The 23,756-nt window shown below is 34.7% G+C and overlaps 1 protein-coding gene across 3 annotated transcripts in view; it reads left to right on the plus strand.

Annotated features, from left to right (window-relative positions):
- RapGAP1 (Rap GTPase activating protein 1) overlaps positions 1-23,756 on the plus strand; it is a 738,255-nt gene that overhangs the window by 103,472 nt on the left and 611,027 nt on the right. Inside the window, exon 1 of one of the 3 annotated variants that reach the window (XM_072520471.1) lies at positions 23,559-23,576. The exons of the other annotated variants lie outside the window; for them this stretch is intronic. The gene's annotated coding sequence lies outside the window, so the exon portion shown is untranslated. Of the gene's footprint in view, positions 1-23,558; positions 23,577-23,756 lie in introns of those variants that run through there. 3 annotated transcript variants of the gene reach the window in all.

Consider the following 23,756-nt stretch of genomic DNA (forward strand, 5'->3'; position numbering starts at 1 on the left):
AAGTGTAATTTTTAATATTAACTTTAATAAAAAATCGTCTTTCTTTCTCATCCCTTTAATTATATATTAATTTGATATAATATACGATACTTTAAAAAATTTTTTTGATCAAAATTCCGCCCGAACATAAAATTTTGCTACGACAGTATTTATTCACGGTGGAGTTACCAAATTCAGACTTACCAAATTAAGTATTTCTTCTTAATAAAGCTTAAATAAAGCATGTACTTGGATTTAGCCTTGCTTGTAATCTGTTTTTTTTTGTTTATTTCTTCAACAAGAAATGAAATCCATTTTCTTATTTTTTCTCTTTAAGTTTCGAGTTTATTGGTTGAAATCCGTAACTTAAAGAACCTATTAATTCATAGCATGTACTATCTTCTATCTAATAAAACCTCAGCGCATTCTCAGTCCTCCCTACCTATCGTTACGACAGCTTATCTGTCAAACTCATCGAACTGAATTACCGTCATACCCATGCATCTACACGGTTATGAACAAAATCGTTTAGTTACCCTAATTAACTCGTGTATTTGACCGCAGATGTTGCCCCTTCGTTTTTTTTTCCAATGGGCTTCTGACCACGAGCCTGTTATGTAAGAATGGGAGGATGGTTCGTGAACAGTATTTTTTATGGGCGTTATTATCGTATATTCTGGGTTGCCAGACATGTGCTTGATGATGCAAGAGATGCAAATTTTTAACGGTGTTGCTAGCTGTATCGGTTTGTTTTTAAACTGTGTATAAAGTTTCCGATATACAATGAGGTAGATTTTTGCGTTTAAAATTATAAATCAATAGAAGAACAAATTGATTATTGCAAATCAATGTGTTCCTATCATGACAATGTAATTGAATGACGGCAAAATTTAGAGCAACTGTATAATATACATGCGAACTCGAGAGATAAGTACACAAGTATTAAACAAGTACAAAGAAAGTATAATACAATAAGATATAAAATAAGAAGCGTGCTTATCCAAAATTTCCTTTGCCTCCTTTCCCAATCTCTCTCTCTCTCCCTCTCTCCTTCTCTCATCCTCTCTCTACCTCTATCTCTCTCTCTCTCTCTCTCTCTCTCTTTCTCTCTCTCTCTCCCTCTCTCTCTCCCACCCACAACTTTTTTTTTCTTCAAATCTCTAAAATATTCAAACTTCTGGAACAAAGTATTGTGGCATAAATAAATTGATTTATTTAAAAGTTACGATAAGTTTTAGTTTTACTGGTAATGACGTCATGTTTATTGCTAATTTTTTCTTTAAAAATTTGTGTCCTGAACACTTTTATAGAATCTCATTTTAAAGCTTATTTTGATTTTAGCGCTTTCAAAAAGGTTTGCCTGTTGTTTTCTGCACATGCGATGACGTTTATATAACATATAAAGCCATCGGAAAGGGAAGATAATACCTATTTTCAATCTCGATGGTTTCTCCCTTTTGCATTGGGTATGTATATTCCCATAGAAAAATAAACGCAAGAGGACTATATGAAACTCTATTTAAAAACAAGTAAAATCAAAAGATAAATATATATAATCAAACATACATTCAAATATAATGAAACATAAATATACCTATCTACTTTAAATATTATGCGATACGAAAGCCAACATTTTAATTATAGTTGAAATGAGTTTAAAAAAATAAACGAATTAGCGTAAAAACACAGCTGTTCTGAAAACTAAATATTACGAGACGAATTGTGGATATCTATATCACACAAACCAAACCGCCCGTCTACAAAAGAAATTATGAGTATGCTAAAATATGATGCGGCAGGAAAGAACAATGACTTTAACAGCTGATTCCCGCATAAATATCAATGTAACGCAATTAGATGATTTTGTATATAAGACAAATAATATATTATAAACTATATATAGATACAAATGTCCAACAAAACTATATCTGTTATACAATGCAGCAAATACGTGCTTAAATAAACGTAAAATGTTTCATTAATAGCGAAAGATAAATGTTCCAAATACAGGTTAAAGTGTCTTAGTTCGCGGAGCAAGATTTAATAGGGTTCAATGCAGAAAACATGAATTTGTAGCAATTTTAATTATACAAATACACCCGTACTTAATGAGACAGCAATCAGTGTAATTGATGTATAATAGATTATGTACTTTACCACGTGGAGTAAAGGTAGCGAAATGCTAACATGTAGCAAATACCCCTGTCATCTTGGCAGGTCAGGAACAAAAGTATTGTTAATGTCGGAGCAGCCTCCACCCCTACTGGATGTAACGATTGTCTGTTACTCACTTATGGAACTCATCTTTGTTGGCTGAACAGCCTCCACCCCTACTGGCTGGATCGACTGTGTATAACTGACTGATACTGACTGAGCAGCCATTGAATCAAGAGTTGTTTTTTTCCAAGTTGACGCTACGTGTGGACGATAATTACCCAGCGATCTGCACTTTTAACGAAAGTCATTCATTTTTCTATCGTTCTTTGTTAACATACAAAAAAGAGTCTTTGGTCTGCAACAATGTGTTTCTTGTAATCGTTTATTATTCTATAGCATCTGTGTTTTTGTACGCGAAATCTTAGCTAAATATTCGGGGAGAATCAAAACTAATAAAAAGGCTGTTATTATTTTACCAATGTTTATATACAGTTGAAAAACTTCAACATTGCCCGATAAATTGCTCGTTTTTCAGACATTTAACGTTGAAGCTTCATTTCATGGACCTGTAACTCGCTCTATATTGTGTCTAGAACAATAACAAAAATAGAATTTCTTTATTTTTTTATAAACTTAATAAAAATGTTTTCCTGTATACAACGAAAGGTTTTTAAGTAATTCGAGAAAAACCTAAAATTTAATTACAAATAACTCAAAAAGTATTGGGCTCACAAAAAAAATGTACTCAAGATTTTTTGCTTAAAATTGTATTATCTATCATTTTCTGAGATTATTTTGACGTTTTAAATTTACATTCTTGTGACGGGGTGGCATTCACCCACAGGGGAGAAGCACATATCGTCACTATAGAACTTTTGTAATTTAATGTATTTTACAACTCATGTCAAAATTTCAAGTCAATCGGTGCAGTTTTAAAGAATTCGTAGCGGAAATTGCTCAGTCACTGGACTATGAGGATTGAATTCGTAGTCGGTGTCATTACTAGTGAAGTTCCAGTTAAATGATATTTAAAGGCGTTATTATAATTAACCTTAAATAAAGCTGATTGTTACAAGTGGACAGTTCTATGTTTAAATTTGAGAAAGTTGCTTGGTCTTTTCCCGCAATACCTATTTAAATCAAGTGGCAATAAAATAAAATATTTTATGGGATTTAATGTTTGATATGATTTTATAGCAAATATATTTTATTGCAACAGCCGGAATTTCAATACCTTTGGAACACAGTCTCGATAATATTAAAATTATAATGCGAATAAAAAATGAACTCGTACTGCTATCAACAAAAAATATAGAAACAACTTTTTTATGTGTGCCATCACACGTTGGAATCAAGGGAAACGAAGCAGTGGACCAACTTGCGAATAAAGTCAAACATGCTAATATGAAACGACCACAAAAGCTTCTATCAAAAAGCATATTACCAATTTATGGCAGAATAACTGGAATTCCACATCCAACCAATTAAGAAGATGTTAACCTTACTCCCACTCAAACGTAGTGAGCAATTAATAATCGACTGCAATTAGGACATACTATACTAACCCATATTCACTTAATAAATAAAGAACCTATCCACTTCCGTCACAACTGCAAGATCCCAATCACTGTTAAACATATCCTGTTAGAATGCAAAAGATACATCCACGAAAGAAGAAAAAATAACCTCACTACCAACATGAAGGATCTACTAAGCTGCCAGTTGAACCAAGTCCTGAAATATTTAAAAGACTTTATATATTTAATAAAATATATTTAAATTGTATGCATTGTAAGAAATTGAATACTTGTAATTTGTGTTTGTACTCCTTGCTAATAACTTACTGCTACAGTAGTTAATTTAATGATATGTTGCATGTATGTATATATTAAATTTAAAAAAATTATCCCTAGCAACTTTTCTATGATTCAGTCTTGACCTTAAACGCTTACTGTATAATTCGAGTACATATTAACTTATGAAGGATCGTGGGTTTTTAGTTTAATCGTTTTAGTACTGTTATTTACATTCCAGATTAATTCATGCAACTACCTTGATTTTGTGTTAAGGAAATATCATACGATTTCCAAGATAATCAAAATAACACAGTAATGCTTCAAATCATAGTTTTATAATAACTACTTCCATAAAGTGTACCCCACTTTTTATTATATTACCTGTTTTATGGTAACTTTTAACCAGGGCCTTGTAAAATCATAATTGAGACAGTTTATAATTACGGCATACTATCAAAAAATATTATCAATATTGTTGGGCGAACGGAAAACGCTGTAGGAGAGGCATTAAAAGAATCAGCTACAAAAATGGGTTTAAACTACAAATAAAACTCTACAAAACAATAATACGCCCAGTACTAACATATGGTTCAGAGACCTGGACTCTAACAAAAAATAATGAAAATATGTTAGGTTGGTTCGAAAGAAAAGTAGTAAGGCAAATTTATGGAGCAGTGAATGACAATTGAGTGTGGAGAAGACGATACAACTTCGAACTTTATAGAATATACCAGAAACCTGACATCGTAAAAAATATTAAGATAGGACGTCTGAGGTGGATGAGGCATGTAATGCGAATGGAACAAAATGACCCAGCTAGAAAAACGCTCCTTGATAGATCCACTCAGTTGCTATCATCAAGTCCTCGTAGACACTTCGTCTCAGGACCAGCAACTTCATGTAGAGTCATACGTCGCCATGTTACCATATCCACTGGTAACTCTAACATCATAAAATATAATACCAAATAATGTAAACCAAATTGTAGTAGATAAATTTTTTTTAAACGGGTTTTTACCCTGATATTTAGTGGCTCAAAACATGTACACCTAGACACTGATGATGGAACATAGTTTCCGAAAACGTTTTGTCTTCATGACATAGCCCGTTTGGGTTTTCAATTTATATATAACTCGTTTTCATCGTTCTTGGCGTGTGCCTGAAATAAGCTACTACGGAATTTTTAATATTCGTCTCTCTCTGATACACAGATGCGTAATTCAATTGTGCGAGTCACGTTCGTCATGGTAAAGTGCGATGAGAAGGGAATGAAGAGACCACTCACGTCTCCCAGTATAGTAGCAATAACACCAATACGTTTGGCCGATACGTTTGGCCGATACGGTGTCGGTGATAAGTTCGGCCTCTTTACGAATACAGATAGCTGGCAGTGACGTGTTTTTTTTTAGCATGTTACCCTGATCTGTGCAGGTTTGAAGTAGCTGATGAAATAGTTTTTATAAGTAAACAGTTTTTAATTAATTAATAGTTTGAGCTCTTACTGTGTGGAATTCTATTACATAAAATAATACTCATTGTTGTGGAATTGTTGGAATTTGTTACGAACAGTTTTACTTATTATTTTTTGTTGTGGATAACTAATTGTTCTCTTTAATAAAAAAAATGCCGGGAAAAACGATAACAGGAGAAATGCGACAATTTGTAGTTCATTTATTGGAGTATTTCAAAAAAGAAAAAGAAAACAACGGACCTTTGCTTTCGTTATCATCGGTACATGAACGAGTAGCGGACGCTTTGAAAATCAGTCTTCGCACAGTGACAAGAATAAAGAGTGAATACAAGACAGGGGCAGCTCTTACTACACCAGGAGAGTCACGTAATGTACAAAAAAAAAGACTAATGATGTCAGCGATACTATAAAAGGAGAGATTAGAAATGTACTGTATGGCATGAAAGCAAAAGGAGAGCACGTTACAATTAAAGTTCTAAATACACAATTAAGAAACAAGCATCTCTATGACGGTTCTGATACAAGTTTGTGGCGTCTTATGAAAAATTGTGGGTTTTCATACAAACTAGAAAATAGTAGACGAGTGCTATGTGAGAAACCATATATTGTCTCCAAATGACTGTATTTTTGAGGCATTATATGAGAAATTTCAAGAGAAGTCCAAGCCCACTTCAGTTCGTTTTTTTAGATGAAATATATTCCTAAAAGGGGCATATAAACGTACTTGGCAAGATGACTGTGTGAAAAGCATCAGAAAAGGACACGAAAATACAGGTAAACGCTTTGTTGTTTTACATGCCGGAAGTAGGCAAGGATTTGTTAAAGATGCTGGATTACTGTTTTCTACGAAATCGAAGAGTGCAGACTATCATGATTCTATGGATAAAGAGTCTTTTAAAAAGTGAGTCTCCGAAAAGCTGATACCAATGTTGGAGGAACCATCTCTAATTATTATGGATAATGCCTCATACCATAGCTCTTTAATAGGAAATTTACCGAATGCCAGTTGGAAAAAATCGGACTTACAAGAATGGTTACGAGCGAAAAAAATAATTTTTGACGACGATTCGGGCAAGACAGAGCTATTGAGTCTTTGTCGCCAGAATAAACCACAAAATACCAGGTACGTTATAGACGAGCTACTCCAAGAACATGGACGTGGAGATGAGACAGTGAAAAAAGTTTGGGGCGATGCATTAGCTGAGGCAACACCTGCAGTGTGGGCGAGTTGTGTTAACCATACTGAAAAATTAATTCAGGACGACTGGGCAAAAATGGTCACATATGATGAAAATGAAAGTAGGATTATCATCGATTTCGCGGAAGATTCCAATGATGAAGACAGTTCCAGTGAAGACGCTGACTGATTAGCTAATTAATCAAGGTCAGTACGTTGTAACAGTTTAGAATTCGCTACAGTGCTTAAAACTTAAAAAATTTGTATCATTTTTTAATTAAAGTAGGTTAAATAATTAACACTTTTTTGGGTATATTTCAAAATCCTTTTAAAATGTACTTCTCGTTATATCCTGTCCTATTGTACTGCAAGCTAGAAAAATACTTCTTCGCAATTTATACGTACAGTCTGTCCCAAACCCTTCTTTCCGTGCGTCACTAATTTTGACGTCATATAGGATTTTAAGAATGTCGAGAATTATTGCATGACATTTTAGTTAAATTTGACAGTTGCAGGATCGTAATCTCTCTTTTTCTAATCGAAAATAATTTAATAATTTTAATATTAGTCTTTGTTCTTTCTCGATATATTTCGGCATATTAAAAATATTTTTATGAAAATAACTACAAAATTAAATTTTCACTGTAAATTTTCATCGTGAAAGTACTGTCACGATCGAGACAATCTGCGTCAAATTATATTTATGCGCATCGTTGATTGGATATCTATTTAGCGTATTCTAAACTCCAACCAATTATACATCCGTAAGTAGAATTAGCTTTACGATAAATAATTTTCTAAGTTCTATGTATAATAATCACAGACTCACGTTTTTTTCTGTCACTTCTAGCTTAATGTGTTAGAGAGAATTCGATCAAATATGACGCACTGAAAGAAGGGTTTGTGACGAACTATATATTCCGTTATTAGAAATTTAATGAAAAATAATTTATAATTTTCTTTTGTAACTATTATTTCGTTTGACATGCTACATTTTGCTCCGCCACTGGAGGAGGTAAACGAATCGAGCTTAGACAAGGAAAGACAGATGAAACAACTTATTGCAAGTGTTTTTACACGCACACGCCAAGAACGATGACAACGATTATATACCTTTTATAAAGGATTTTTACTTAAATTTTTTGTGATACATGGTATACAGCCAGCTACAGGAACTTAGTTTCTTTGTGGATATATAACACTCTCCTTAGTACTTTAGCAGCTCTTACTTACAAAGTTGCAGAACATTTAGTGAGATACCCCAAGAAGATATCGGCCACTTCATCAGAATGATGTCTAGCCGTGTCAATGAGTGTTATAAGAAATCATGGATTTTTTGGATAATCATTTTACTATAATAGTACGGAACACTGAACATTTATAACAAAAATTTTTAAAATCCGATAAATATATGTATATATTTACCTATTTTGTCACAATTTCATGCCATTTCAAATTTTTCTTCCACTATTTCAATTAAAAGTTGTTTGTTTTAATAATCTGTAAATAATATATATCTCCTGGCCAGAAACTCATACTCTCTGGGCAAACTTTGATTTTATAATTATTTATTTTATAATGCAAATATATAATTCTGGTATTTGGTTTTGTTTGAGGGGAACGGAAATTGTTTATGGATTGGTGACGACAATTAGAACTGGATAATACGAATATTTTAGATTAAGTATAGTAATAAAGCTTGTTAATTGATTTATCGGACAATTAGTTTGGAGATACCCCTTATTACAATATTTCTACTTAACGTGATATTAACCCAGAAGGTATATTATCTTATGCTCGAAAGTAGGCTGAAGCATCCTCGCCTATATCAATTTGCTCACCTATAATTTCACTTTCGATAATAAATGGCCATGCAACCAGTAACATAAAGGTAGATATGTGTGTCAGCACGATGATATCGTCACGTTACTACGCCGTCGATCATTGGTATGGCATTCTTGTACGTAGAGCACCCTAATCAAAGTAAAGCGACCCATCATACACAGGGCGTTGCATTTGCATTACTCTGTACTATTAGCCTGTCACGATTCAGTCTAGATCGTGACACATAATTAGTTCTTCTTCGCCTGACTCGCTGCAGTGTTCCGATGATGAATTTGATGCGTTAGCGTTTGTGGAACGACGAGATTCTCTCATATTCTCATATTTTATTTTCTTGTCTTAAAATAATAAATCTCAAGTGGTATACGGAAGAAAATGCAGTTTACGTTACCCGGTGAATAGATTTGATATTAGCTACTTAAAATTGTTGGAAAAGAAAAAGTTTAATTAATAACGAACGAATATTAACCAAAGAGTAAAATCGTAGAAGGTATGTTTAAAATAAGTATTTAAAAAAATTCAATAAGAGAAACCAAAAACAAAGTTATCATATTATGTTCTGGTATAAAAGTCTTCTTTGTGTTTACAAAGAACGCGTTCTTCTTGACAGTAATATACTTGACTTGATGTTTTGGTTTGATGTATTTTTTTAAACTGCAATTTTATAATCTTTCTATCACGACATTATGTAAGAATTTTAATTAAGCGCTTTCTATGTTTAAATTGAAATAAAACAAAGTCCGTATGAGATATCATCTAAATTTTTTATTCGTTTGCAAGGTCTCTCGTCAACTGGAATTGACGAACAAGACTTGCGAATTATATCAGAACTATATTGGGACCAAACGCCATAATTGAAATCGAGCACACAACATCCGAAGATATACCTACGAATCCGACGAGGAGTGCGACAAGGTTGCGTCTTATCACCACTATTATTTATGCATCAGGTACGCTGATGATACCGTCCTAATAGCAAGCAAAACACAAGAACTACAAGATATAATAAATGCGGTAGTTCGTTATAGCGAAATGTTCGGTTTACATATAAATGTTTCCAAAACTAAAGGCAAGGCCAAGGGATAAATAATAGAACAGTAACTTCCATAAAATATTTGAGAGCAAATATCAACAGCCTTCTTCTTCTTTTTTGTTGGTTACGCGCCTGAATAGTTCAATTGAACTGCATCCAAACCATTCCCGGAGATTGCGTAGCCACGAGATTTTACGTCTTCCTACGCTTCTTCTGCCTTTGATTTTACCCTGCAATATATTCCTTAGTAGTTCGTATTTTTCACCTCTCATGATGTGTCCCAAGTATTCCAATTTCCTGATTTTTATGGAATTTAAAACTTTGCATTGTTTTCCTAGTTGTTCGAGAACTTGTTCGTTTATTTTGCGATCCATCCATGATATTTTCAAAATACGTCGGTAACACCACATTTCTAATGCTTCTAGGTTTTTAATGTTGGATTTTTTAAGTGTCCAAGCTTCAACCCCATACAAAAGGGTAGAGAAAATATAACATCGAAGCATTCTTATTCGGAGCGATATATTGATATCGCTCCGTCGATATCAATATATCGATATTATCTTATGCTCGAAAGTAGGCTGAAGCATCCTCGCCTATATCAATTTGCTCACCTATAATTTCACTTTCGATAATAAATGGCCATGCAACCAGTAACATAAAGGTAGATATGTGTGTCAGCACGATGATATCGTCACGTTACTACGCCGTCGATCATTGGTATGGCATTCTTGTACGTAGAGCACCCTAATCAAAGTAAAGCGACCCATCATACACAGGGCGTTGCATTTGCATTACTCTGTACTATTAGCCTGTCACGATTCAGTCTAGATCGTGACACATAATTAGTTCTTCTTCGCCTGACTCGCTGCAGTGTTCCGATGATGAATTTGATGCGTTAGCGTTTGTGGAACGACGAGATTCTCTCATATTCTCATATTTTATTTTCTTGTCTTAAAATAATAAATCTCAAGTGGTATACGGAAGAAAATGCAGTTTACGTTACCCGGTGAATAGATTTGATATTAGCTACTTAAAATTGTTGGAAAAGAAAAAGTTTAATTAATAACGAACGAATATTAACCAAAGAGTAAAATCGTAGAAGGTATGTTTAAAATAAGTATTTAAAAAAATTCAATAAGAGAAACCAAAAACAAAGTTATCATATTATGTTCTGGTATAAAAGTCTTCTTTGTGTTTACAAAGAACGCGTTCTTCTTGACAGTAATATACTTGACTTGATGTTTTGGTTTGATGTATTTTTTTAAACTGCAATTTTATAATCTTTCTATCACGACATTATGTAAGAATTTTAATTAAGCGCTTTCTATGTTTAAATTGAAATAAAACAAAGTCCGTATGAGATATCATCTAAATTTTTTATTCGTTTGCAAGGTCTCTCGTCAACTGGAATTGACGAACAAGACTTGCGAATTATATCAGAACTATATTGGGACCAAACGCCATAATTGAAATCGAGCACACAACATCCGAAGATATACCTACGAATCCGACGAGGAGTGCGACAAGGTTGCGTCTTATCACCACTATTATTTATGCATCAGGTACGCTGATGATACCGTCCTAATAGCAAGCAAAACACAAGAACTACAAGATATAATAAATGCGGTAGTTCGTTATAGCGAAATGTTCGGTTTACATATAAATGTTTCCAAAACTAAAGGCAAGGCCAAGGGATAAATAATAGAACAGTAACTTCCATAAAATATTTGAGAGCAAATATCAACAGCCTTCTTCTTCTTTTTTGTTGGTTACGCGCCTGAATAGTTCAATTGAACTGCATCCAAACCATTCCCGGAGATTGCGTAGCCACGAGATTTTACGTCTTCCTACGCTTCTTCTGCCTTTGATTTTACCCTGCAATATATTCCTTAGTAGTTCGTATTTTTCACCTCTCATGATGTGTCCCAAGTATTCCAATTTCCTGATTTTTATGGAATTTAAAACTTTGCATTGTTTTCCTAGTTGTTCGAGAACTTGTTCGTTTATTTTGCGATCCATCCATGATATTTTCAAAATACGTCGGTAACACCACATTTCTAATGCTTCTAGGTTTTTAATGTTGGATTTTTTAAGTGTCCAAGCTTCAACCCCATACAAAAGGGTAGAGAAAATATAACATCGAAGCATTCTTATTCGGAGCGATATATTGATATCGCGATTACAAAAAAGTTTTCTCATTCTATTAAAAGTTGACCATGCAATTTCAATGCAGCATCTTATTTCCTTTGTCTGATCAGTACCTTCTGTGATCTGTAAGATATTTGTTCAATTTCTGTATTATGTAGTACTAGCTTAACTTTCATGTTTTGTGCTTTTGTAAATATCATGAACTTGGTTTTCTTCACATTTATTTTTAGTCCATAATCGTTGCAATATATATTTAGTTGTTCAGCAAGGTGTTGCAGTTATTCTAGTGTTCCTGCCAGAAGGACGGTGTCGTCAGCATATCTTATGTTATTAAGTGGCTCACCGTTTATTATAAGGCCCTCACTGACTTCGGCAAGCGCTAATTCTGAGATGGCTTCACTGTATAAATTGAATAACAAAGGTGATAAAATACACCCTTGGCGGACCCCACGGCGAATCTGGATATCCTCGGTTAGTTCATTTTCAACTTTCACTTTTGCTGTTTGATTCCAATAGAGGTTACATATGATTCTAATGTCTCTACTGCCTATGTTTTTATTTAATAATATTTCTTTAAGCCGATTATGCTGCACTCTGTCAAATGTCTTTTCAAAATCAATGAAACAGGCATATACTTCCTGATTTAAATTTAAGCATCTCTGCGAAAAAACACTTACTGCAAACAGTGCATCTCGTGTTCCCAGTCCTTTCCTAAATCCCATTTGTGTATTACTTATGCCTTCATCTAATTTCTTATGTATTCTATTGTGAATTACTTTTAAAAACAATTTCAAGACATGACTCATTAAGGCTATGTTGCGATGTTCATTGCACTCCTTTGCATTGACTTTTTTGGGTAGCAGTATGAATGTTGATTGAAGCCATTCTTTAGGTAATATACCTGTTCTACAGCCAGTGTAACAGCCAATGTAACAAAAAAAAAAAGAAATTTTGTCAAGAATCGAACAAGCTAGGACTCATGAACATAAAATTTTTTTTTACAAAATCAGACTGGATTTGCTTGATATGCACTTCGCTTGTGCCGCTGGTTAATAATCAAACTCCGTGCGAAAACAAAACTGATTTTATTTTGAATTACACAATACAATATATAAACGCTTATTAAGTATTATGTCCGCTCGCTCTGAATGCTCTTTCACCGATCTCGTCTCGTATTTGAGTGCTGTCTGTCGTCTTTGGGGTGCCTTAAGGGACTCGCCTTATCTTCACATATGGCACAATATATCTCCCTACGCCACTATGTTGCCGGATTGTAAAAATGCATAAAATGAACTTGAATTAGATAGAGGCGTGAACATGGCCCCCGCCTTGGCAAACACTGCCAACAAAATCGTCTGCTAACGCTAAATGTTCAAATGTTTAAACTACACTTAGTCCGAAACGGGTAGCGGACACACCTTGGAAAAAGAACGAGTTATAATACCATTGTCTGTCTTTATCCTAAAAACTCTGGCTACACCATCACTGCCGCGTAAAAGTTCTATCACGCGACCTAACTTCCACCTTAATGGAGGTAAATTGTCCTCTTTCATGAGCACTAACGTGTTTTCCGCAACTTCACCGTTAGTAGTAGTCCATTTCGTGCGTTTTTGTAGTTCGGAGATGTATTCTTTGTTCCATCGTTCCCATATATGCTGAGAAAGCTGCTGAATATGCTGGAATTTTGAGAGCCGATTAACTGGAACATGACGCAAATCTGGATCTGGATTGGTAATAAGTGGTCTTCCGATGAGAAAATGTGCAGGAGTTAATGGGGAGAGATCATTTGGATCACAGGATAAAGGATGAATCGGTCGGGAATTTATTATAGCTTCAATCTGCACAAGCAACGAATAAAATTCCTCGAACGTTAAGTGCGCGTTTCCCAAAACCCTATGCAAATGATGCTTAACTGTTCTTACTCCGCTTTCCCACAGTCCGCCAAAATGTGGAGAATAGGGAGGTATGAAGGACCACGAAATATTATCCTTTAGCAAGGATTCTCTTATCGCGGGAGTGTGCTGCTCTAAAAATTTTCTTAACAATTTTAACTCCGAACTAGCTGCTATAAAATTGGTTCCATTGTCGGAAACCATCTTTTGAGGCTTGCCTCTTCGTGCAATAAATCTTTTAAAGGCCAACAGAAATGATTCCTTAGACAGTTCTGTAACTAATTCTAAATGTATGGCCTTCGTACAAAAACAAATAAAAAGACACATGTAACTCTTTATTAGTTTACAACCTCGACCCTTTCTATCGCGAATTAAGAAAGGGCCCGCATAATCTACACCTGTTACAATAAATGGTGGGCCACCTGCGAGACGCTGGGCAGGTAGGTCACCCATTATTGGCTGAATGGATTTAGATTTTAATCTAAAACATTTTACACATTTGTGTACGGTACGTCGCGCTAAATTTCTTCCTGATAACGGCCAGAAAGTTTCTCTTATAGTTGCAAGTAAAAGCTGAGGACCAGCATGCATAAGATCCTTATGAAAATGATTAAATATTAACGATGTAACTATATGATCTGCCGCTAAAATGATGGGATGTTTTTTGTCATACGTAAACTCGGAATGCTTTAAACGCCCGCCTACTCTCATGATGCCCTGATCATCAAGAAATGGAGATAAATTTATGAGTTTGCTGTTTTTATCTAAAGATCCCTTTTGGTTCAAATGCTTTATTTCATTAGAAAATGACTGTGATTGACACAGTTTTATAATACGATTAAATGCAGAATGTATCTCATCCAAAGAAAGGGGTTCAGAAGTTCTTTCCTTATTTTTACACATGCGGATGAATCTGAACACATACGCAGCGGTTCTTTTTAAACGTAAAATATTAGAGAAGCGCTCAAATGAAAATACTTCCGTATTCTGTGTTTCATCAAGTTTATTCGTAAAAACCTTTATGTTTTTCCTCGTTTCGCTTGTTTCAGTAGGGACAACTTGTAAATTTGGCCATTTATCTGAATCTTGCACGATCCACTCCGGTCCATGCCACCATAAGTTGCACTCCATTATTTTATCTGGTTCCACGCCTCTGGACACTAGATCTGCAGGATTATCCTTGCCTGGCACATGACGCCACTGCGCAAACGAAGTGGTTTCCTGGATCTCTGCTACGCGGTTACTAACAAACGTCTTCAATGCATTGGCTGCTGTTTTCAACCAACTAAGTACTATCGATGAATCTGTCCAGAGGTAACACGTATCGAATTGCACATTTAATGAATTTTTGACCTTATTGGTCAAACGCGATAAAATTACTGCTCCACAGAGCTCTAAACGCGGCAAGGTAACTGGCTTTAAGGGCGCAACCTTGCTTTTTGCACATAATAAGAATGAATACGACCTGCCTAACGAATCGGTAGATTTAATGAATATGCAAGCACCGTACGCCTTTTCTGAGGAGTCGCAAAATCCATGAAGTTCTAGTTTGACCTTACTAGAACATATAACATGCCGAGGTATTTTTAAATTGTTTAAGCTTCCTAATTTATTCCTAAACTGTAAATAATTATTTGCTAAATGCTCCGGTATGGGATCATCCCATGAAAGACGCTCGAGCCATAGTTGTTGTAACATAATTTTCGCTATGATGGTACACGCACTTAATAGACCCAAGGGATCAAAAATTTGAGCTATGTCCGATAATAAAGTTCGCTTTGTGATTATATGGCCTAGAGATGAACTTATGCTATAAAACAGAGTATCTGATTGTGGTGAGTACAATAATCCCAAAGTTTTCGCCTTCTCGTTTTCACCGAATTGAATAACGGAACCCGTAGTTGAATTATCCGGTATATCTCTTAATATTTCAGGATCATTTGAATAGAATTTACGCAATGTAAATCCTCCGCCTTTGAGGACCTCAAAAAGTTGTTTACATGCTTCGTGCGCTTTCTGTTTTGAATCAAAACCTGTCAAAAGGTCGTCCACATAAAAATCGGATTTAATAATGCTAGCAATGTTAGGATTTTTAGCTTCTTGCTCCTCTGCCAATGTCATTAGACATTTAATCGCTAAGTAAGAAGAGCATTTCATACCGTACGTAACTGTTTGTAACTGAAATATTTCAATCGGTTCTTCCGGATTATTTCGCCATAAGATACATTGTAAGGATTTTTGATCATCTGCAACCAATATCTGACGGTACATTTTTTCTATATCCGCACTAACTACATATAAGTGTGTTCTAAAACGCAATAAAATGGAGAGTAAATCATTTTGTAAGGTTGGTCCGGCCATTTGAATACTATTTAATGAAATGCCGTTTGTAGTTGGCGCACTACAATCGAACACAACGCGCAAACGTGTCGTCAAAGAATTTTCTTTTAAAACTGGATGATGTGGCATAAAATAAAATGTAGTATTTACCCTAAAGTCTGTTGCCGCTTCCGTAATTCTGCATAAACCTTTCATATGTCCTAATTCTTTATATTCCTGGATGAATTCGCTATAAAGAGTTTTAAGATTGGCATCTTTATTCAATTTACGCTCGAGATTTAAAAATATATTTTTTGCTTGACGAAATGAATCACCGAGTGAACTTATCGATTCCTTGAATGGCAATGATACTATGAATTTGCCTGTCGCGTCGCGTTTCACCGTATCTTCGAAATGTTTTTCGCATGCAATTTCTTCGCCCGAGCGTGCAGGTTTTCCATTGAAAACCTCTTCAAGTTCCCAGAACTTACTTAGCTGTTCTGTAACTTCGATTGTGTTTGTGAAATTACACTTAGTTATTCGCTTTTCTGATGCTTTGTTTTGGCTGATATACGGCCCTGCTATGATCCAGCCAAACATTGTTTCTTGCATGAATGGTTTATTTTTACCTAAACTAATTCTGTTTGCGCCCAGTATTTGCCAAAATAGATCACTTCCTATCAACAATTCGACCCTTTGTGGTTTATGAAAATAATTATCCGCTAATTTTAAATGTTTAGGTAACTGCAAATCGCTAATGTTTATTTCAGATGCCGGCACGCACCCCGTAATTTCTGGTATTACGAAACAATTTAAAGTTTTATGAAAAGTTATATCGCTACGCGACTGTATATTTATTTCGCATTTCAATCGAACGGGAGATGCAATATTATTTATGCCCATGACTGATATGTTCGCGCTTGTCGTTTTTAATCTAAGTTTATCGCATAAATTTTCGGTTATGAATGAGCTTTGTGAACCGCAATCTAACAAAGCTCGCACTATGTATGCCTTACCTTGGCCGTCAAAAATATTAACTAATACTGTGGACAGTATAGTTTGATCTGCAGCGCTAACTGCCGAGACTGACAAATTGGTAGTGTTTAAACTACCTTGTATATTATCTGCAGATTGTATATCGCTCGTGTTTTCTACCGGTTGATGAACTAAAGCTGCGTTCTGTTCGCTTGACCTATCTGGATGCAATAACGTATGGTGTTTTGACGCACATTTCTTGCATGTTGATTGTCTACACCGCTTATAGAAATGTCCAGGTTTAAGACAATTCGTGCAAAGATTGACCTGTCTTACTTCATCAAACCTGTCCCTTGATGAAAGTTTTGAAAATTCGCCGCATTGATAAATGTTGTGTTCCCCTTTGCAAATAGGGCAACACTGTGTATTATCCGATTTATTTAAAGTTCCCTGTGATGAATATAGACCGCGAATGTTATGTGAATATTTCGTATTCCGTGAATACGCGCCCGCCTGAGAAATATTTCGTGTATTTTGCTTTTCAGCTTGATTTACCTCAAGAGATTCTAAGAGGTCCGCCCTTGATTTTAAAAACGTTTTAAAATCATCAAAACTAGGAATTTCATTATGTGTCTTGCTATTCTCCCATGCGCGTAAAGTCGATGTATCGAACTTACAAGAAATAATATGAATAAGGAGTATGTCCCACGAATCAGTAGGTAGCCCTAGCTGCTTTAACGCGTATAAATGTTTCGAAAAAATGTCAACTAATTGCCGCAATTTATTAGATGACTCTTTATGTATTGGCTCTATATTAAATAAGGCATTAACATGATTGGAAATTAATAATCTCTTATTATCGTACCTTTCCCTAATTAATTTCCACGCAACTGCATAATTTTCGGCGGTAAACTCTAATGTTCGTATGACCTGCGCCGCACCGCCCTGTAATGAACTTCGTAAATAATGAAAACGCCTTATATTGTCTAAGTACTCATTTCTGTTAACTAAAGATTCAAAAAGATCTGCAAAATCTAACCAATTATTATAATTACCATCAAATTTTGGTAACTCGATAGGTTTAAGTTCAATACAATGCCCTGTATATGAATTCTTAGAGCGCTCACTTGCTTTATCGCTTTCTATACAAGCTACTTGTTGATTATCGCGAATGATTTTTCGCGCTACCGCTAATTGTGAATAATATTTGTTATAGAATTCTTCGCGCTCCGTATATTCATCCTCTAATAATTCAAATTGAACCGTATTTTCTATTTGCCCCTGAACTTCATCGAATTCGCCCTGTAAATGTTCTATATTATTTACCATTGCAATAGCCTGTAATACTTCTAAATCTGAAATCGTTTCACCCTTAGTTATTTTATCATTTAACGCTAATATAAATTTCGAAAATATTGTGAGTTTGCATTTAAAACCGCCCCTTTTTCGCTTTAAATTCTCCATAATTTTATAATGAATTATACAGTAAACAGAAACAGATTATAAATCGCTTGATATTCGACCCTAACGTTCTCAGAATTATCACATGTGCAGAATAAAGGTACAAAGACTGATAAATAAAAGGAAATGTGAAATGGATATGCTCACCAAAATATTGTATGTTTATTGTAACAGCCCTAGCCTCCTGGCGCCAAGGATATGCCTCAGGTCTTCACAGATTTTAAACCCACAGTTGTCCAATTATGTAACTGTCTTAAGAACAACGTTCGACAGTCTATAACGCGCTCGGGCCACTATGAATGCACTATTTCGCCCGCTAATTTGATGACACAAATATGAGTTCGGAATTCGGTGAATTTACACTGTTTCAACACAAGAATTTGATGATTCGGCTCGAATAGACCATGGATTTGCTTGATATGCACTTCGCTTGTGCCGCTGGTTAATAATCAAACTCCGTGCGAAAACAAAACTGATTTTATTTTGAATTACACAATACAATATATAAACGCTTATTAAGTATTATGTCCGCTCGCTCTGAATGCTCTTTCACCGATCTCGTCTCGTATTTGAGTGCTGTCTGTCGTCTTTGGGGTGCCTTAAGGGACTCGCCTTATCTTCACATATGGCACAATATATCTCCCTACGCCACTATGTTGCCGGATTGTAAAAATGCATAAAATGAACTTGAATTAGATAGAGGCGTGAACACAGACCTTAGTCTAGAGCTTAGAATTCGAATGATGAGATGTTACGTTTTCTCTGTTTTGCTGTATGGTTGTGAAAGTTGAACAATGGAATCTAAAACAAAAAAAAAAGAATAGATGCCTTTGAAATGTATATATACAGACGGATGCTGAGAATTCCATGGATACAACAAATCGTGAATACTAATGGTGAGGTGCTTCGACGCATGAGTAAACAAAAAGAATCACTCGGCATAATCAAAGAGAAAAATACAATACTTGGGTCATTTGTTGAGAGGTGAAAGATATGAATTACTCCAAATCATATTGGAAGGTAAGGTGTAGGGCAAAACAACAGTTGGAAGACGCCAGAACTCGTGGCTGAAAGACCTGAGATGTTTTGACCGATCATCCACAGAAATATTTCGTGCAGCAGTTTCCAAAGCTACAATTGCCATTTGGATCGCCTACCTTCGAAAGGAGACGGCGCAATAAGAAGAAGAAGGTATCTCGATGCCATTATGTATATAATATCATCATTATGAGCCCGTTATAATTCCACTGCAGGATATAGGCGTCCATTGTTGCACGGGCTTGTGTAGTAAGGATCCAATTTTTCATAATTATTGGCAAATCATCTAGCCATCGTGTTGTAGGTAGTCTTCAGCTCCTGGGTAAATTGAAATTTGTGCAGATGCAGGCCCATGTCACGCAAAATTGGCCAAGTTGTGGTTTATGAAAGGCTGAGATCTTTCAAACACCAGTGGTAGATTTCAATTGACTAGCTTACAATACAAAAGCCACGTGGCGACTGCAGGTAGATAGAGTCTTAGTACCGCAAATAGGCACCGAGGGAACGGCACTTGATGATTAGCCAATTACAGCAATTAAAGTAAAAATACGTTGCATGTTGAGCGACAGGTAATCTCAACCACAACGGCAGGACGTTTTGGTAACAGAACAACGGCAAACAGAATTGGCATTAAAGTCTACAATAATATTAGATAATTTATATTAGAGGAACAGTTACAAGATAGATAATATGAATACACAAACTTACCGACTAAGTCGGATCTTCTTGTGCAGGAGCTGAGACGAAAGTAAACTAGTCTTAAGTTAGTTCGATAGTAAGCGCTTAGATATCTGTCGATAACGGGAATTTAGGCTCTTGAATAGTAATGAAGTACTAACGGGAATTTAGGCTCTTGAAAACTTTAGTAATGAAGAAATCGAGACGTGACGCGCCCCAGGGTTTTCTTAGCCATAGGCGTAGCAAAAAAAGTTTTTGGAAGGAAATAATTGGGCGAAACGCACGGAACGTTGTTTTTTTTTTATATAAAAGCCATTTTTATAAAAAAAAATTTACTATTTGCACGTGTTGTTGTGTACTACGTATATCATGGTGATTTTGTAAAATGGAATAAATATATAACAGCCAATTTGTCAGATGTAGCTTCAACAGTATGGCCGTTACCAACTGCCACAGATCGAAAGCCTCTGTTGACAAACCCTATATATCTCTCTCTTCAATGGGGCTACAACCCAAATCGAACCTTGGCCTTCTCCAAACTATGCCTTCAACCTTGCCGGTCCCGCGCCGATCTTCTCCAGGTTCTCAAGTCTAACAAATTTTGCGCGTCCGCTCGCACTTCATCCTCCCAACTTTTCTCCGTGGCCTCTTTGAACAGTTGGTAAAGTTCATGGTTGTACCTAGATCTCTATACTCCGTTTTCGTTAATAGGTCCAAATATCTTTTTAGGACTTTCAAAGACTTACTGGTATTGGTCTGATACTCTATATATAATGGATTTTATTCTTGCTACTTGCTACTTGCTACTTGCTCTTGCTACTTGTTTTTTGCTGATGTTTTTTGTTATTTTTCCTTGTAAGATATATACATTTTCTAAAAGGTACTATATCATTTTTTCTTCCGATTATTTCCTCATTATTAAATCTAACTCAATTAATTTTCCATTATTTCCGGATTTATAGCGTTAATGCTATCCGGTCGAAATCAATAAATGAACTTCACTGAGCGATAAGTTTTCATCTCTTACCGTTTTCCTCATCCATCTGCAGACTCGATTTCACTCGTGATATTCAATTCAAAACAGCAGACATATTTTAGTTAACATTTCCAGACTGCTTAAATATCTGCTCAAGTATGCGTTTCTGAAGTTCAGTTTTTCTTTGACGTAAAGACCACTTCAGTATTTCACACTGTTTTCTTGGAGTTCGAACGATGTATTAGAGTCTGCACTCATAAAAACAGCCGAAAACAAAGTGATTTTATATACCACTAATCTACATTAATGGTAACCTCTAAAAGTAGATTGATTGTAAAATTTTTAATCTATTCTATATAGTTCAGGACACAATACATTTGTTAGCCTTACCTCCTACAACCAGTTGGAGCACTAACCTTTATAGTTGGTTCTTCGAGCGCTCTCGTAAGAGCTAAATTAAAATTTCACTTAATCCACACCCGCTGGCCTCCTATGACGCAATCCAATATACAATTACCCCAAGACAATCTACTTCTTCTGACCAAACTAGGAACACAATTGTCTCTAGTTGTTGAAGTAGTCATCACCCATTACACGTTTGACGGACAGGCGAGGAGTTTGAAAAGATAAAAGTGAGAATGAGCTTTTCAAAGATTTATTACGAAACATTTCTGCACGTCTGCGACTAGCAACGTTACTGGCCATAAATACTGTAATTAAGAATAATTGGAATGATTCAAAAACGGTAGGAGATCGAACTAATTAGTCGAAAGATAGGGAATGGACAAGATGAAACAGAATCGAATTGGCAGTGGAGTTGGATTATTTTTAAAGCAGGGTCGATGAACTTTAAAATTCTACATATTATTTTGTTAAAAATTTCTAAAATATTTTGAAAGAATTTTACAATTTATAATAAAATAGAAGCATATAAATATATGACAAAAATGGAAAACAAAAGGTCATAATTTAAGTATTAAATATTAATATTAATATTTATTTGGTTTAGTAGAAATATTTGCGTAAGTATTATGGTTTCAACATTTTGTTCGGAAGCTATTTTCTTGTGGCATGTTATGGCTTGTTATTATTTATTTTCTTTAATGAGAATAAACCACCGTTTTAAATTGAAAATACGTTTCGGACAAAATATTCTTAAGCTCAGTGAATCGACATTAAATACATCGTGTAATCTAATAAAATCTTATATTGGAAATATGGACAAAATGAGTTTAAGCTAAATGCTTATAAAATAAACGATATACCGTACTTCAACACACTATTGCCGCACACCCTATGTAGCAGTATTTATTTTTCTACTGTAGTCTACATTTTTTTTGGGCGGTCTTTATGAAACGGTGGAATTTTTCAAAGAAATTTGTATGTATGTTATAAACGTCATATTATTGCTTCTTTCTTCTAGTCTGACAATATTTATTTTTACGGCTTCATTTATACTACATTTCAAGAAGTTTGGACTATTTAGGATTATGGATGAAAGATTTGACTTAAACGGTCCACGTGGTAAGTATTTCCTGATAAAATAATAATAATATTCAAAATTTTTCTTAATGAGAAGATTAAACCATATTACAGTGTAGTCAAGAATTATAGCCATACTCATAATAACTGTCGTCGATATCTTCATTTGGATTGTTAATGATGACTGGGTTAGTCGCTTCGATACGATATTTACGCATCATCGTTTTTTTTTTCATAGCTAATGTTTATGTTGCTATAACAACTGTTTTGAGTAGATAAAGTATCACTTTAACCGCAAGGGTAGATAAAGTGACACTTTAACAGCAAGAGTAGATAAATTGTTTTAACTTTTTTTATTCAATAAAATTTACAAATTCAAACACATTAAGGATTAAAAACAACTGAAATTTTACAATTAACATTATTAGAAATATATATTTTTGTTTTTTAGAAAACTTTGTACACAAAACGCAACAATATTCTCCGCAAAAACCAAAACGTAACATTTGTTTGACATTTGTTGACAGAGTAATTCATATCCCTAGCAACGGAGCAACACAATTGCGATTTTTGTGCTAAAAATTACAATTTTCTTCGAAATTCTATTTTTCACCTGAACTTGAAGTCTTGCTATAGAAAAAAAGGTTATATTGCACACGACGAATATAAAATCGCATTATCTTCTCGAGCATAATTAGCGTCTCGACTGACGTCTCGACGCTAAAAATCGCTCTCGAAGATAAAGTACAATTTTATCGTCGTGTACAATAAATAACTATTATTTTAAGTACTGTCCATACTAAATGAAACTTTAGTATACCGTAAATATACTTTAATTCGGTTGCATAGAAACTTCTTAAAAGATAAAAATTAGATAATGTATTAGAACGTAAATTGTTGTCATACTTTTTAATTCATAAATATCGGAACTAGTAGTTAGCTAGGTTTTATCTGATAGTGTTCCACAAAAGCTTACATTAAAAACATAAATGATTTATTAACTTACACGCTGTCAGTGTGATTGATTGTTGCATTTTAAAAGTCAGTCGAATGTGAATTAGTGTGATTTTGATTAATGCTGTGTTTTAAGTAATCCAGGAAGTCAGTGAATGTAATTTCGGTTGACTTATCGCAAGTGACATCAATAAGTTGGTTCGTAATACTTTATAATTGGGGATTAAAGATGCAATCTATTGAAAATGCAACGATAATTTTATCTGTCTATTACGTTTAATGATATAATGAAGCATGTTTAGTTTCAAATGTTATGTTATTATTAATTCAACCAAAATTACGTACTTAGTTGTTTATTATTTTATTATAATTTGAGTA

This window comes from Diabrotica undecimpunctata, chromosome 1 (assembly GCF_040954645.1).
Source record: "Diabrotica undecimpunctata isolate CICGRU chromosome 1, icDiaUnde3, whole genome shotgun sequence".
NCBI classification, from domain to species: Eukaryota; Metazoa; Arthropoda; class Insecta; order Coleoptera; family Chrysomelidae; genus Diabrotica; species Diabrotica undecimpunctata.